This window comes from Zosterops lateralis (genome assembly GCF_965231275.1).
Source record: "Zosterops lateralis genome assembly, chromosome: 29".
Lineage (NCBI taxonomy): Eukaryota > Metazoa > Chordata > Aves > Passeriformes > Zosteropidae > Zosterops > Zosterops lateralis.
In genome coordinates, this window is record NC_139789.1 from 1,394,338 (window position 1) to 1,410,556 (window position 16,219).

Consider the following 16,219-nt stretch of genomic DNA (forward strand, 5'->3'; position numbering starts at 1 on the left):
ACTCCCCTGAAGAGAGAAGGGTCTGGGAGCCTCCACTGCAGGGGCTGGGTCACTATCAGACCCAGGCTGTAGGAAGGGGAATGAGACCCTTTTCCCTCAAGCTAGAGGGGCTGGTACACAGATAGTGCATGAATGTAGATGCTGGGACACTGCGGGGGCTTCAGCTGTAGGGCGGAGGACTGGGGACACGGCTGTAACTGCTGGGGAAGAGGGTGGACAGCATTCTGCTCCCACCCCATCCCTAGGGGCGGGATGCAGCCAGCTCTACCCCAGCGGTAGGAGAGGAGCTGGGACTCCCAGCTCTGGGGCCTGGGGCTGCATACCATCCATAGGTGTACAGCCCTGGATGGGTGGGATGCTCCAGGGGCCTCCAGCTGGAAGGGGTTCCCAAGTACAAACTGTTCTGCCGCTCTTCACCAAGCACTGGATGATGTGGAGGTTTATTCAATCAAACCTTTGCTCAGGTGACCTAGCTGGTCATGGGGCCAGTTCCCTTCTGAGCTCGTGTGCCCAGCCCTGCATCCCTCTGAGCCCCTGTGTCCTTGCCGGGGTCCAGGACTCTCCTCCAAGCCCATGCCAGGGGTTCAGGCCTGCCCACTGCCATCGCCTCACTGCCCCGGGGCAGATCCCGCAGGGGAAAACACCCACTCCCTGCTGTGCTGGGGCTGGGGAATACCGAGAAGCAAAACCCCCGGGAAGCCACGGCCGAGTTCTGCTCGGGAGGCTCCCCAGCACCTCCCTCCCCAGGAGGAGTGCAAAGAGCTTTGCCCTGAACCCTGACCTCCAGCGGGCTGGGGCGCGGGGTTCGGCCCGGTTTTGGTTTGAGGAGAGGCGCGGGCCGCACTCCGCTCTCTTTGGGGTAGCTCAAAGATCCCTGCGAGGACAGGTTGGGACATTTCCTGTGGTGCCCACCCCGGGCACCCTCGGGCCGGGGCCGCGCGGCCACCAGGTGGCACCAGGAACCCACGGACGTGGGCGCGGGTACCCGGGGAAGGTACCCGGGGAAGGGTGGGTGCACAGGTACTCGGGGAAGGGTGGGTGCACAGGGAGGGTGGGTGCAGGTACCTGGGGAAGGTGGGTAGACAGGTACCCAGAGAAGGTGGGTGTACAGGGACGGTGGGTGTGGGTACCCAGGGATGGTGAGTGCACAGGTACCTGGGGAAGGTCAGTTCACAGGTACCCAGGGACAGTGGACACACAGGTACCCACAGAAGGTGGGCACACAGGTATCCAGGGATGGTGGATGCACAGGTACCTGGGGAAGGTAAAAGCACACATACCTGGCATGGTGAGTGCACAGGTACCCACAGCACGTGGGCACGCAGGTTCCCATAGAGGTGGACACACAGGAGGATGGTGAATACACAGGTACCCTGGGAAGGTGTGTGCATGAGTTACCAGGGAAGATGTGTGCATGGATAACCAGAGGGGTGGGCATAGAGTGCCACGGAAGGTGAGGGCACAGGTAGCTCACGCACCTGCACCTGCAGCCTCCCAGGCATCCCTCACTCACTGCCAGCCCTATGCTCCTGCCAGCCCCTCACTCACTGCCAGCCCTGCACAGGAGTTCCCTGGCCCCTACTTTGTTAGTGAGGGTTGCTCAGCTAACAAGGCTCCCTTGGCTAGTGAGGGTCCCTTGGCTATTGCAGACTAGGGGCCCTGGGGCTGTCAGCTCCAGCCCAATGTGCCCCTGGCTCCTGGGGCTCCACCATGCACCTTCTGGTGCTGCTGTCTTGCTCCCCAGGCCCTTCAGCTTCAGGAGGGCACCTTTTGGGGGGACAAAGCCCCAGCAGCCTAGCTGGGTAGGTGGAGCACAGGGGCTGCTCTGAGGGCATTGCAAGGGGACCAGGAGGTCACAGACCTTGGTGGTTCTGAGATCCCACCTGTGGCTGGGGCAGTGTGGCAGGAGCTGGGGACACTGTGCTGGGGAGGTGGGGGCACGCAGATCAAGGCAGGCTGGGCAATGTGATATTAATACACATTTTCCCGTGATGCTCTGGCACAATTCTCAGAGCCAAAGCCGGAGGGAGTTCCTGGCTGACACAGCCTGGGTTTGTCCCTTCCCTGCTCCACTCTCACCCCTAGATCCACCGGCCCCCCACCCCTGTGAGTCCCACAGCACCAGGACATGTTGCTGGAGCATCATCTCCATCTGTCCTTGAGCCGTGGGAGAGGAGAGGGAAGCTGCCTCCATCCCTGCCGTCATCAGCCCTCTCCACAGCATCTTCTCCGCCTGGGTTATCTAATGGCTGTGGCAGAGCCTTTAAATGTCACCCACTAAAGAGAGCACGACGGCGTCCGGGAAGGGAGGGGAGGCTGGGTGAGACAGGATGGGAGAAACAGGAGCAAAACAGTATCGATTTCCAGCCAATTATCACTGTTATCAAAGCAGAGCAATTAAAGGATGAGGCCACATCGCCAATACCCGGCTGCTCCTCCGAGGCGAGGCGCGGGCTCACCAGCTCTGTCAAACACACACAAATAAACACATCCAAGTGCCCTCGTTCCGTACATGTGTGTCCGTGTGTGCCGTGTGTGCTCGGAGCACACGCGTGTGCACACACACACACACACACATACACACACATACACACACAGGGGTCCTGAGCTCCGCGGCGTCTGCTGAGCTTGTTTTCCCCGTGGAGTTAATCTCCCCAGCCCGCTTCACTGCCTCGTTCTCCGTGCAGCCAAGATGTGCCTCCATCTGGCTCTCGCTGAGCCCAGGGAGGGTGGAGGGCGCTGGGGACGGCTGGCAAAGCACTGCCCGGGGCTCTCGCCCGACGAGGGGCTGGAGCTGCGGGAACTTAGCGCATTTCTCCTCCTCAGGTCGTCTAAAATGTTTTCACTCCGTGTGCCCGTCCCTCCTTCTCCCTCCCCGCCGCCCCAAAGGCGGGGGACTGGCTCCGACCCTGCTGCACCACAGGGCTCTCCCAGGCTGCCAGCTGGGCACCAGCCCTACGCATGTTTTTGCTTTCTTACGCTCTTGCAGGATGGATGTCGGGGTTACACAGCTGCGAATTACACCCTCCCTGTCACTGAGTTTGTTCAGCTGGAGCAGAGGAGACTGAGGGGAGGCTCCTCGGGGGCTGCAGCTCCTCCCAAGGGGAGGCAGAGGGGCAGGGGCTGAGCTCTGCTCTGGGACAGGGACAGGAGCCCAGGAAGGGCTGGAGCTGCGTCAGGACTTGGGATGGAGCTCAGGGAAAGGTTCTTCCCCCCGAGGCTGCTGGGGCACTGCCCAGGCTCCCCAGGGAATGGTCCCAGCCCCAAGGCTGCCAGAGCTGCAGGAGCGTTTGGACAACGTTCTCAGGGATGCTCAGGGTGGGATTGTTGGGGTGTCTATGCAGGGACAGGGGTTGGATCAATGATCCCTGTGGGTCCCTTCCAGCTCAGGATATTCCAGGATTTTATGATTCTCGGATTCCATCACTGGTGGGTGGTGTTTGGGAGCACCAAAGATGCCAGCAGGGATGAGACCTCTGGTTCATGCAGCCCAGAGCATGTAACAGGGGTTACACATAAGCCACACGCTGTGTCACAACACAGTATCCAGTGGCACTGGCACAGGTTGTCCAGAGCAGCTGTGGGTGCCCCTGGATCCCTGGAAGTGTCCAAGGCCAGGTTGGATGGGGCTTGGAGGAACTGGGATAGTGAGGGGTGTCCCTGCCCATGGCAGGGGTGGCACTGGATGGGCTTTGAGGTCCCTCCCAACCCAAGCCAGTCTGGGGTTATACAAACACTGCAGTGTACAGCTTGAGACATGGCAGTGTGGTTCCAGTACTGGGAGGGTGAAACCCACAGCCATGGTCAATCCCTGGCTGGGCAGACCCCAAACCTCCCCTTGCCAGCCTGGCAACCTTGTCCCCAAGGGCTGTGCTACCCACATCCAGTGGCACAGCTCGAGAGCAGCATCTCCAGCTGGCACCCCAGGAGATGCTTCCTGAGCATCTGGGGAGGAAGGAAAACTGGGCTCTGGTCTTATTGCCTGGGAGGGAGTTTATATGGAAAACCACAGAGGCTGACAGTGGCAGGAGCCCTGTGCTCTTTGTCTGGCCTTGGCCACACTTTTCTGCCGCTCAGGAGCCTCATGCTATTCTCACCACTGAGAACTCCTTCTTCCCTGGGGAATGAGCAGGACCTGAGCTCCAACACCCTGCCTGGTCACTGGTCACTCACACTTCCCTGTCCCCTGGATCCTGGCTGTGCACAGCTAACACATTAACCTAGTGCTGCGCCAGCTCCCGGCCCCGCGCTCGCTGCCTGTGTGACACACATCTGGGCCAGCAGAGAGGTGTAGGGGGGCATCAAATCCTTTTAAAAGGCTCAGTGGGTTAGAAACCCCCTTGCAATTACCACTTTCTTCTTGTCTGGCATACACAAAGGACCCTCCGGGGTGCTGGGCATGTTCCTGACAAACCCAACACAGCCATGGGAGCCAGGAGGAAGGGACGGACGCAGGAGCCTTTTCAGACTCTGCTATTTGGTTGCAAACTGCTTAATTTCCTGAACAAAATGATATTTTTGTTGTTGTTGTTGTTTTGATGGAAAGGACAGCACTTTTTTGGCATGGTACAATCCCAGGGCTATTCATCCGTCACCACAGCAACGAGCTCCATCAATGGCCATCCGAGATTGCGGATGATTAGAGACAACATGTAAAAGGTGGAAGACGCTGGGCACCTCGAAAACCTCATCTTCCCAAATGACTTGAATTATCCTCATTATTTCTCCCCGGCCAATTCTCTCCCCAGTCCGCAGGAGACGTCGCTGTTATATAAACACGGGAAGAGCCAAGTTATGAGAGCAGGCGGATGAGATGGGAATGGGCCCTTCTAGTGGGGACTGACCTGGAAAGCTCATGACATGGAGGATGAAACCCTCAGAGATGCTCAGGGAGCTCTTCTGTGCCTGGAAGGGCCATGCAGGAGTGGGGCCACGCTGCTGTCAGGGCAGTGGGGACCATGGCTAAGCCTTGGGGTTGGGTGACCATGACCTCTGCTTTTCCCCAATCCTGCAGGACCTCCTGCCACTCTTCCCTGAACTGTGCCAATCCATTCTGGGGACACAGTGAAGAGCTTTGTGTTGGTTTGTTCTTGTAGCACTTCAAGGACCCAGCCCATCACCACCACCAGTTTTTGGGGTAAACCAGAGAGAAAGGGGTCACTGGAGCCTGGCGAAGGTGTGACATGTCCCGGCAGAGGGACTTCCTGTGGTGACAGTGTCCTGAAACATGGCAGCCCTGAAACTTTAATGCCCACCTGCAATATTCATGGTGCTTTTGATGGCAGCAAGGTGGGAATTGTGCAAAGCAGCCTGAATATTTCATGGGGGGCTCTGCATTGGGATTTTGGGGATGGTTTCTCCACTGCCACTGCAGCCCCACCCTGCCATGGAGTCTGAGCTATCCCAGGTGGAGGAAGAGTGATGACATCCTGATTTATATCCAAAGAGTCCTTCAAAAATAATCAATGCATGTTTTGGCCCCTGCCCAGGGTGGGAGGAGAGGTCATGTCCTTTTGGGCATCTCCCTGCTCTAGGGGATCAGGAGACCTTGAGTGTCAGGCTGTGGATCTCCAGGGTCATCTCCCAAACTGACTCTGGTGGATGTCCCCCCTCTCAGTCCCAAAGCACCACAGAGGGGCCTCAATTGCCCACCCTGGGCAGGGCTGCCCTGGTGTCACTATGAGGGACAGAGACAGCAGCTGTCCCCAGTCCTATCCTCTCTGGCTGTTGCAGTGTTGTTTTCTTGCTAGAGGCCCTTGTCCCAGGGCCATGTAGTGGCACGGGAGGTGACGGTCACACGAGTGGCTGGGATCCAGGTCAGCTCTCCATTGGGACATCCCCACTGTGAGCCAGGTGCTCACAGACACAGGATCCTGACCTGAATCGACCCAGCCCAGGATAGCAAAAGGTCTTCAGACCAGTGACACTGCAGTGGTGGGGGAGGCATGGTGAGAACATCAGTGATCTCTGCAAATGATGAGAACATCAGGGGAGAGCAGCCCCTCTCCAGCCCCCCTCTAGCCCTCTCGGCTGGAGGCCTTCCTGAGCACTCCCTGCCTGCTCTGCAGGAGCCTTGGGGGGCTGCTGGGGGGTGGCTGCCTCTGAAGCCGCTCAGCTGGAGGCCCAAGAACAGCAGTCCATCATGGCAGGGACAGGACTCAAGCACCCTCGTGGTTCCAGTGATGCCTCAGAGCCACCACCTCTGCAGAGGCCATCATGGTGCATGTTCCTTCCTCATTCTGTGCCTCAGTTTCCCCTCTGTATCCTGCGGATGAGCCCTCTGTCTAGGGTATTTTCCAGGACCTCAGGTAAGAGTACAGGGTATCAGTGGGCTCCTGACTCCATCCAGGGACAGAGCCTGGCCCTGAGCACACTCATGGGAAGAGTGGCCAGGGGACAGAGTACCTATCCTTCTCTTTTTTCATCCGATGGAGCAGCACAAGGAGCCAGAGTGTGGGTGCTTCCCCTAGGCTCAGCACCAGGCAGGATCAGCTTTGCTTCCCTTCTGGAAGGATGCTGGGGCTTGTCCTTGGAGCAGGGGACTGGGGACTGCTGCCACCTCCTCTGAATGGCTCCTGGGGTACAGGGACATGAGGGACAGCTCTGCCCCTGTGTGGGAAGGTGGCTGTCCTTGGGGGACTAGTTGGCCTTGGAGAGCAAACCCTGCACTTTTTTGACCTCCTTTTGTGCTGGAACCACCTTTGCTGTCCCCCAGTGTCACACGTGAGATGCTGGAACCTCTGCTCTGGGATATTTGTGCCATTTAGGGGTCCATGTGCTGGCTCCTGGCTTGGGCTCTTCTCCTTCAGTCCCCTCTGTGTCCCAGGTCCCCCTGCTTAGGGAGCACGGCCTGGCCAGGACATGCACCCCAAATCCTGCCTGGCCCCAGCTCCCCAAGTTCCCCTTTGAGTCCCGTCTGCTCCCCAGCAACCCCAGCACCTCAGGGCAGGGGAGGAACGGCCAAAACCACAACAGGCTTTTTGCAGGGAGCTGTGGCTCTGATCAGGCTCGATTGGAGCCAATAATTAACAACAAGAGAAGATCGATAAGGGAAGTGGCTGTGCTGCAGCCAGGGACAGGGACTGGGCTGGGGCCCCTCCTGCCACCCAGGGGGTCCATGGAGCCCCTCTCTGGCACCCTCTGCCACCTCAGCGCCGGGTCTCTGCCCGCATCCCACACTCTCACGGGAGGAGGATGGGAGATGCACATGTAAGGGCTTGGCCAGGTCCCCCGGGGAACCAGCCCACCACCAGGCTGGGGTGACAACGGGGGGACCCCCCCCCCCAACCCGCAGACCCCAGGCCACACAGGCAACGGAGCCGGAGCTGACGCTCCAGGTCAGGGAGCTGCGGGGTGGGAGAAGGAGTTAATTCCTACACCGAAAAGCTCTTTGCCGGCATCTCGTCTCTAATGGAAGAGTCATGTCGGATTAGCGGGCGGGCGCGCGAGGCGCCGAGCGAGCGCCCTGCCTGCCGGCGCCCGGCCCCGGGGACGGCCGGGGAAGCCATGCGGAATGGCAGATCTGGGCCACTGTGCCAGCGCCGCCGGGGCCGCGCCGCGCACGGCCAAGGACGGGCGCGAGGAGCGGCCCCGCGGAGCTCCCACTCGGGTTTCCATCCCGGTCACGGCGCCTCGGCGTCCGCTCCTGGTGCCCGGCGATGCTTTTCCTCTGTTCCCAACCCCAGAGCAAACGGGGTTCGGAAGGAAGGACGCCCCAAGCCCCGGCGGCTCCGCAGCCACTGCAATCCAATCGCCGAGGGCGAGCAATGCCAGGGCGATGGAAAAGTGGGTCAGGCACATTGGACACCATGTGCTCCTCCTCTCCTTTCACACTCCTTATCGCAGACCCGATGGTAAATAAACCAGCCCGTCTCCCCAGCAACCCAGCCGGGCGCTGGGCTGTGCCGGGAGCGGAGTCCAAGGTGAGCCACGGTGGCAGCCATGGGAGCCAGCCCGGCCAGCTGCGAGCCAGGGATGAGCAGGAACCCCCAGCCCATGGGCACGGCGCGAGAGCAGGGTCTGCCCGGCAGCCAGGGAGCGCCATCCTGATCTGCTGGGGTGGGAAACGTGGGGAAGGCCCACGCCTTGGTGTGAGGCTGCCTCACTGAGTTCTCTCGAGCCAATCACTGGTTCCGGCAGAACCCAAGACGGAAAAACTCCAGAAAGAATATTTGCCACCAGGAAGCATAGTGAGGTTTTTGAGGCACCTGGTCTCCCTTGGGATCTGTCAGCAGGAGCAATGGCTGAAAGCATCAGAGCATCCCTGACCCACTGACCTGTAAAATCGAGGCATCCCAGAGGGGTCCCACCCTGTATCATCCCACTGAGCATCTCCCTCCTCAGGTAACTCCAGTGGCTCCCCCGAGGCAGGGCTGGGTTGCTGCCACCCCCCTCCAGCTGCTTAAATGAAGCAGAGCCCTTTGTTTTCTCCTTTCATATTATTTAATTCTCCTCTCCTCACTTGCACTGCAGGGGCAGTGGCTAAGCCCAGGGTTTTGCTAAGCTGGGATCGTATTAAAAGAACAGAGAGGAAGAGAGTTTCTGGTGCTAAGCTGCTTGTGGTAACAAAGATGGATTTAAGGAAACTGCTCCCATAGCGATATTATTGCCCAAAAGCACCCAACCCCAAGGGAAAGCGGCTGGGGATGCAGGGAAAGGCCCTGGAGGTTCCTGCTGGGATGCACCAGCAGCAGCACTGGCACTGCAGGGCTGGGAGTCTTGTGTGGGGCCACCAGGTGAAGCCCCTGGAGGCCACAGCTGGAGGTGGGACACATAACCAGAGCTGAGTCCCTCAGCCGGGGCTGGGACGGGCCCGTAGGTGCTGGGCAGCAGTGGGTGGCTCACCTGGGCTTTGGCTGTATTAAAAGCTAAGCCCTCCGGCACAGCTTTTTCCAGAGCAGCAGCCAAAAAGGTGCTTACGGGGCCGAGGCGGGCGCCTGCCAAGCCCTAATTAGGGCCGCTCAGCGGTGCAGGCGCTAATGCGCAACCTTTCGCCTCTGGAGACCTGGATTTAACGCGCCGGGATCGCCTCGGGGATGCGAGTGCTGGGCTTGGGCTGTTTGGTGAGAGGGGAAAAGCCCCCCTTCCTTCCCAAAATTGCACCGGACCAGGAGCTGCCAAGCCTTCCTGAGCCACCAGTGCCTGGCATCCCCAAAACAGCGGGATGCAGAGCGACCAGAGTCTGGGCATGGGGCGGGCAGGCCACAGGTTTCTGGGCACTTTCCTCTTCCCTGCTCTTTACCTCACCTTCTCTCTGCATTAACATGTTAACTTTGGCCAAGAGCTTTTCCCACTGACCTAGTGATCTTTCCTATTTCGGTCCCTGGAATTAAGGGATTGCTGGGATTAACTTGCACTAAAGCCTCCAGATCGGCTCTGGAACGGGACGCCCAGGTACGGGCACCACGGGCAGCCCAGGGCACCACGGGCAGCCTGGGGCACCGGGGGCAGGAGGAGGGAGCCCAGCACTGTCCGATGGCTCCAGCATGGGTGGGATAGGGCAGCACCCCACCCTCGAGTAGCCCAGGTGCTGTCAGCTCCACTCCTGCATCTCTCATTCACAGGGTTTTGAACCTGCTGTGGTCGGACTGGGCACCCACAGAGGTGATAAGGGAAGGTGGGGTGCCCAGAGCCCCCTAGCAGGGATGGATGGGTGCTCTGAGGACCAGGGTTTGTCCTGGCAACAGAGATGCCACCAAGGGGCTGTGCAGCTTCCAAGCTCTTTCCCCAGGGAGCAGGTGCTTCTCATGGCAGAGCCCTGAGTGGGCAACCAGGACAGGACCTTGACCAACACCACTTTCCTGCCACCAGCCCCAGCCTGAGGTCCCCAGTGATCCCCAGCTGAGCCCTGGAGGGGGGATGCTCCTGGCACCCACTGAGCACCTGCCTGCACATCCTGCCACATCCTCTGCCTGCTCTAGAGGGTCACCAGCCCCCAGTGTCACCAGCCCCCAGAGCCTCACTATTGGTGGTAAAGACAGGGACACCATCTTGGTGGCCCTGAGCCATGGGCTATCTTTTTGCAGTGTTTCCACAATATTCCAATTTGGGGGCAAAATGAAATCTCCAAATATACCCTTTCCACCCCACATTGGAGGTTCCCCTCAAAGGCAGGTGGCTTTTCCACCTGGAGGGATCATCCCGCATCCCTGCCCCAGCCCTAGGGACCACGTCCCTGCCAAGGGCCCCATCTGCCCTGGGACCCCCGTGCTCGCCAACGGGCGCAGGAGAAGCAGCATCACATGAAACTCAGCAATTTTGTGGCTGGGAAGTTCAAAAAGATGGAGGTGAAGGAGGGGCTGGGGGTGGGGGGGGGGGGGCAGGAACAACCCAGCTTTGAAGGTGCCTGGAGATTAACTCAAGGCCATGGTTGAGGCTCGGAGACTTTTACAGCAAAACCTCATTAAGGCGGGAGCGGGGGGAACGGGGGGAGTCAGGAAATCTTCTAAGCAGGAGGAAAAATGTTTGATTCAGCAGAAACAAGTGGGAAAAAAGCCCCCTTGAGTCCCCCCACTCCGCTTTTATCTGTCCCGGAGGGATCGGGGCGGAATATGAAATCTGCCCCTTTCCTCTTTCCTGTTTATCTCCTAATTATTACGCTGGAGATTCGGCGGTGCCGCGCCGTGCCCGGGACGGGGCTGAGCGGAGACTGCACCACCCGAGCCGGGGGCGAGTGCTGGGGGAAGTGCCCGGAGAGCCGCCTGCACCCCACCCTGCCGGGCTGAGCCCCCTGGGGCACCGGGGAGGGAGGGGGCGGCGTGAGGGGGCCAGGACCCTCCTTCAAGTGCCAATTTGGGCATCATTTGTGCAAGGAGGTGAGTCAGGGCTCTGCAGTCTGGGCCAGGGAGATGCTGCCTTTGCCCCCTCCCCAGAGACCACAGAGCACAGTGGGGTGAGCAAGGGGGTGGGCTCAGCCAAGGCCCAGGGCAACCAGGGATAAAGGGAGCAATGCCCCCCAGGACGGGTGCTGCACCCACCCACGGTCACCCAACACTGCGGCCCACTGACCTACTTGGAGCATCACTGCACCACGGGAGTGCAGGATGGGCATGGAGACAGGGATGGGGATGGAGACAGGGATGGGGATGGAGACAGGGATGGGGATGGAGACAGGGATGGGGATGGAGATAGGGATGGGGATGGAGACAGGGATGGGGATGCAGGAAGGGATGAGAGTGCAGAGAGGAATGGAAATGCAGCTGGATGGGGATGAAGGTAAGGGATGCAGACAGAGATGGGGATGTAGGAAGGGATGGGGGTGCAGATGTACAGGAATGCAAACAGGGACAGAGACAAGGACAGGAATATAGGAACAAATGGAAATACAGGAAGACATGGGGATGCAGGCAGGGGTGTGGATGTAGGCATGGACAGAGATGCAAACAGGGATGGGGATGTAGGAAGGGATAGGGATGCAGGCAGGGATGGAGATGCTGTGCTCCACCCCAGTGGACACCCACAGTCTCTGCCCAGGGCACAGTGGCATCCAGCCCGGCCATGGTTCCCCCCCAGCCCCTAACGAAGGCTCAGCAGTCACTAATTGCTTGGGACACCCCTCGGGGTGCAGGGGGAGACTGAATGTTCCTCCCCCAGCAGCTCTGCTGGCCACGGCTCCAATTAGCCTCGTTATCCTGCGTCGCTGCTGATTAGGGGCCGGGTAATTGCCGTGGCGTTGGGTGTCCCTTAGAGCCACATGGCTGCAGCTCTTGCATAAGCGGGCAGGCGTTGCGTGAGCGGGTCAGGCCAGCCCCGGGGCTCCGGTTACACCAGCCCCCAGCCTCGGGCGGTGACAGGGACAGCCCTGTAAGGGCTGCAGGACACAGGGGGGCACCCCACTGCTGCCTCAGTTTCCCCCTTCTCCATGCTCTGTTTTGCACTCGCAGTGTGCCCGAATAACATCCACCCTGCACCCAAGGCCCCATGACCCCACATCCCATGCCATGGCCCCTGAACACCATAGCCCCACACCATGGCCCCACAGCCCCACACCACAGTCCCATCCCATGGCCCCACAGGCCCACACCACAGTGCCATGGCCCCATGGCTCCACACCACAGTCCCATCTCATGGCCCCACAGCCTCACACCACAGATGTTTTCCATGGCCCCATTACCCCATGGCCCCACAGCCCCATGCCACAGCCCGTGCCAGCCTTTGCATAAGCAGCACCAAGGTGCAGTGACTCACAGCACTGCAGCAGGGCCACGTGCCCAGCACCATGCCCAATCACCCTGGCTGCCAGGAGTGGCACAGCTGGCAAAGCCAATCTCATCCCTGTGGTCTGAGGGCACTGCCCTGTTTGGTTTGGCACAGCTGAGGGACCCTCATCCCACACCACTGAGGCGCTTCAGCTGCAGGGTTGGGAGGAAGGGTGACACTGACACCACGGGGAGGACAAAGCAGTGGGACCCAGCCCTGAGCAGGGGGTGCCCCTTCCATCACCCCCACAGCCAGGAGGACACAAAAAGGCTCAGTGGCTGCAAGTGCTGCAGTTCCCCTGCAGCCCCCCCAGCCCCCATTGCTGGCCCCGCCCCCAGCCCGGTATAGGGGGACACAGCAGGACATTCAGCCCTGGGACTGGGGGACAGGACCCCCATCCAGCCAGGAGGTTGAGGGACAGGACTCCTGCTCGGTCCTGAGGCTGGGGGCTGCCATGGGGCACATTCCCATGCCAACAGCTGAGGATGAGATGTGGGGACACCAGTGCTGTGCCCCTGTCAGTGGATTCACCCCGTGACCCACTCCCTGCCGGGCAGGTCAGCCATTCCAGATGGGAAACTGAGTCACGGCAGGCGCCTGGCAGTGCCCCTGGCAGGGAGCCCACGGCAGACACACGGCGGGGTCCGGCTGTGTCAGCCCGGGGCTCGCCCAGCTCGGGGCTGCTGCCCCTGCCCTGGCGGTGGTCCCCGAGCTGGGGTGAGGGGCTCTGGGTGTGGGACGGGCGATGCTGGCAGAAGGTTCCCCTCTCGCTGGGTGGGGCGCGAGGGAGAGCAAACAATGATTAAGGCGCGATGGTGTCATCCGGAATTCCTGCTCACCTCCGGGCCAGCCAGGGGCCGGCTGGGCTGATCCTGGTGGCAGAGCTGTGCCAGCAGTGGCCACTGCAGTGCTGCCACAGGCTGGCAGTGCCATTGTCTGCCCTGGCCCTGATCACAAAGACTGGGCAGCAAGGCTGAGCCAGGAGGAGCAGTGCTGGCTGGTGGCAAGTGTCCTTTTCTGGTTCCTTATCCCTTCCTGGTGGCCATTCCCTTCCTCTGCCACTGGTGCCACTTGGATCCAGCCCCACTGGACCTGTCCCCCGGCATTGCCCCGGCGGGTGCAGCTCCTGGCACCGAGTCCAGGCCTGACACCACCCAGGGGCCAAAGGCAGCTCTGGCCCTCCAGCCCCACTGCTTCCCATCACCAGGAGCAGCACCAGGAGATATTGGAGTGAGGGTCTCTGCACCAACCAGCTGTGAATGGAGCTGCACCAGCTCCTGTCACAGCCTGGGGAGGGGGAGAGGATCTTTAGGGGGCGTCCAGCCCTGGCCAAGGCCGCTCCTCCCTTAGAAACAAATGTTACTCCAGGGGCTCAGCCACCAATGGACTGGCTCCCCCTCGCTCTGGCTTTCCTGGGACTTGGACCCCAATTTAAGCCCAGCAATTCCATGGGTTGAGACCCCACTCATGAGAAAAGTAGGTCCTGCTCTGCTAGAGCCTCTCCACCTCCACCCTTGTGGTCCCAAAATCGCGGGGCTGAGTCCCAGACCTGCAGCACCCAGCACAACTCAGGTAATCCTGCAGCATCTCCTTCTCCCCCGGGCCTTTCCCCGGGCCATTCCCGAACCTGGCGGTGCCGGACCGGGTGCAGCACACGAAGGGTTAAGGGGACGGCGGCGGGGAGCGGGTGCGTGGTTGGTGCGTGGGTCCCGCGTTGCTCACGGCAGGTGTGGTGCCGCTTATGTAACCTCATACTTTTGGGTTGCGCTGAGCACTCGGGGAGTATTTTCGCTCCCGCTCTGGCGCGATGCAGCCGCGACTGTCCCAACAGCAGCAATCGGCGACCGCCTTTTGGGAGGGGCGAGTTCGCCGGGGCCGGACCCTGCGTGCCACGAAGAGTCACTGCGCTGCTCCCGGTCTCAGTTTCCCCATCTGAAATGGGGCTAATGAGGGTGACCTGCTTCGGGCAGCTGCCGTGACCCCGGGGGACGCAGCGGCCTCGCCGCGCCCGCCGCCGGCTCAGGGGCTGCCCCGGACCGGGGCCGCTGGCGATGCGCACCGGGGTGGGATCTCTGCCTCCATCCGGGGCTGCGCTCGCAGGAGCCGTGCTGGAAGCAGAGCCTGCGAAGAGCGAGGCGAGACGTCGGCCCGCGTCCCGTCTGCGTGCCCATCCATGCGGAGGAGGCAGGAAAGCCGGGAGGAAGGAGCGAATCCGACCGGCGAGAGCAGCGAACCCGTTCCCAATCGCCATCAGCAAAATCATGTCAGACAGCAGCACTGGAGCGCGCTGGGCCCCTCCGCCCCCCGCACTCCCGCCCCCAGCCCGTCCCCCTCCCCACCAGAGCCGCTCCCGCGCCGGAGCAGTTCTCGGCACGAGGGTGGGAGCACACAAAGTGCCACCACGGCTCAGCCCCAGCGTCCCTCTGCCACTGCCACCTGCTTGTGCTGGAGCACAGGAACAGCAGGGGAATCCCTCTGCCAGCGGCCCATCAGCATCTCTGCACCCTCGGCTCGGCTCAGCATTGGGGATGGATGTGGGTTGAAATTGCCCCCTTTGGCTGCAATTAAATGGTTTGATTTGAGTGTTGGGGGCTGATGTGTCCCCTCGGGGCCCAGCTGCAAGGGCAGGAGGCCATCCAGGGAGGAGGCAGTGGTGCCATGTGTAGTGATGGTGATGGTGGCTGCATCTGTGCCTCTCCACATCCATGGCTGATGTGGCTGGGCTGTGCTTGTGACCACAACTGGATGCCATGCTCATGGCAGATACCACACTCACGCTAGTGGCAGATGCCACATCCATGCCCGTGGTGATGCCAGGTCCACGCCCATGGTGGATGCCAGGCCCATGTCTGCAGTGGGAGGTGTGCTCATGCCCCTGGCAGATGCCTTCTTCACTCACATCAGGCCTCCAGGCCAGTGCCACTTGTGCCCAGGCATCTCTGGGCACTGCTGAGCACTGACCCTGGCACCTGAGCCCTGGCCCAGTGTTACCAGGACCAACTGCCTCCACCCCTGTGATGTGGCACCAGGGAGGACTCTGGTGACCTGGTGCACCACAAACCCCAGCCAGGGACTTTGCCCCGTGCCGACATCTCGGGCTGTGCACGGCAAGGCCGCGTTGCCTGCTCCAGAGCCACCATCTCTTTGCACGTCTCAGGCAGAGTGTCCCAATGTCCCTTCATGTGGGGTACAACCCTGGGCCCCACAGCCACCTGTGCGTATCCCAGCGTGAAGGATGGGGTGGGAATGCCTTCCTGCCACCTCCAGAGCTTCCCACTGCATCCGTGGTGCCATTCCCGACCCGCAGGTCTCCCAGGTGGGATGTGCCCCCAGACCTCAGCATCTGCACCCCGGCACGGGCACATTGGGCAGCCCCACGGGGGTCCCGGTGCTCCCGATACACCCCCAGTGCCGGGTGCTGCCTCTTCGGCAGAGGTCTCCCGCCCTGTCCCGTCCTGCCGGGGCTTTTTGGGGTCCCCGCGCCGAGCAGGGTCCCTGGCGGGGACAGCGGGGCTGCACGGGAGCGAAGTGAAGCAAGGGAGCGGTGATTCAGCGGGACACGCAGCCGGCCCCGTGCCTGGGCGAGCCGGGGCAGGACGGGCACCGGCACAGCCCTCCCGGGGGCGGGCAGCCCCGGGGGCAGCTCCGAGCGCCCCGCGGCCACAGACGGGCAGGGGTCGCGCAGACCCCCGTCCCGGGGAGGCGCCGACAGCGCCCGCGCAGCGCGGAGCACCGGGCGGCGGAGCGGCGGGGATGGGGATGGAGCAGGAGGAGGAGGAGGACGAAGGGCAGGAGGTGGGGCTGGAAGTGAAACCGATTGGGGGGGGGCGGGGCGGGCTCGTCATGTGAACGGCCGCATGCTCGGGCAGAAGTGGGTCACGGCGCGGCGGAGGGGCAGGTGCCAGAGCCGCCCGGTGCCGCCCGGTGCTTCCCGGTGCCGCCCGGTGCCTCCCGGTGCCGCCGCTCCCCGCCGCGCCCCGCGCTGCTCCGGACCCCCGCGCCGCCCCATGCGCCCCCCGGC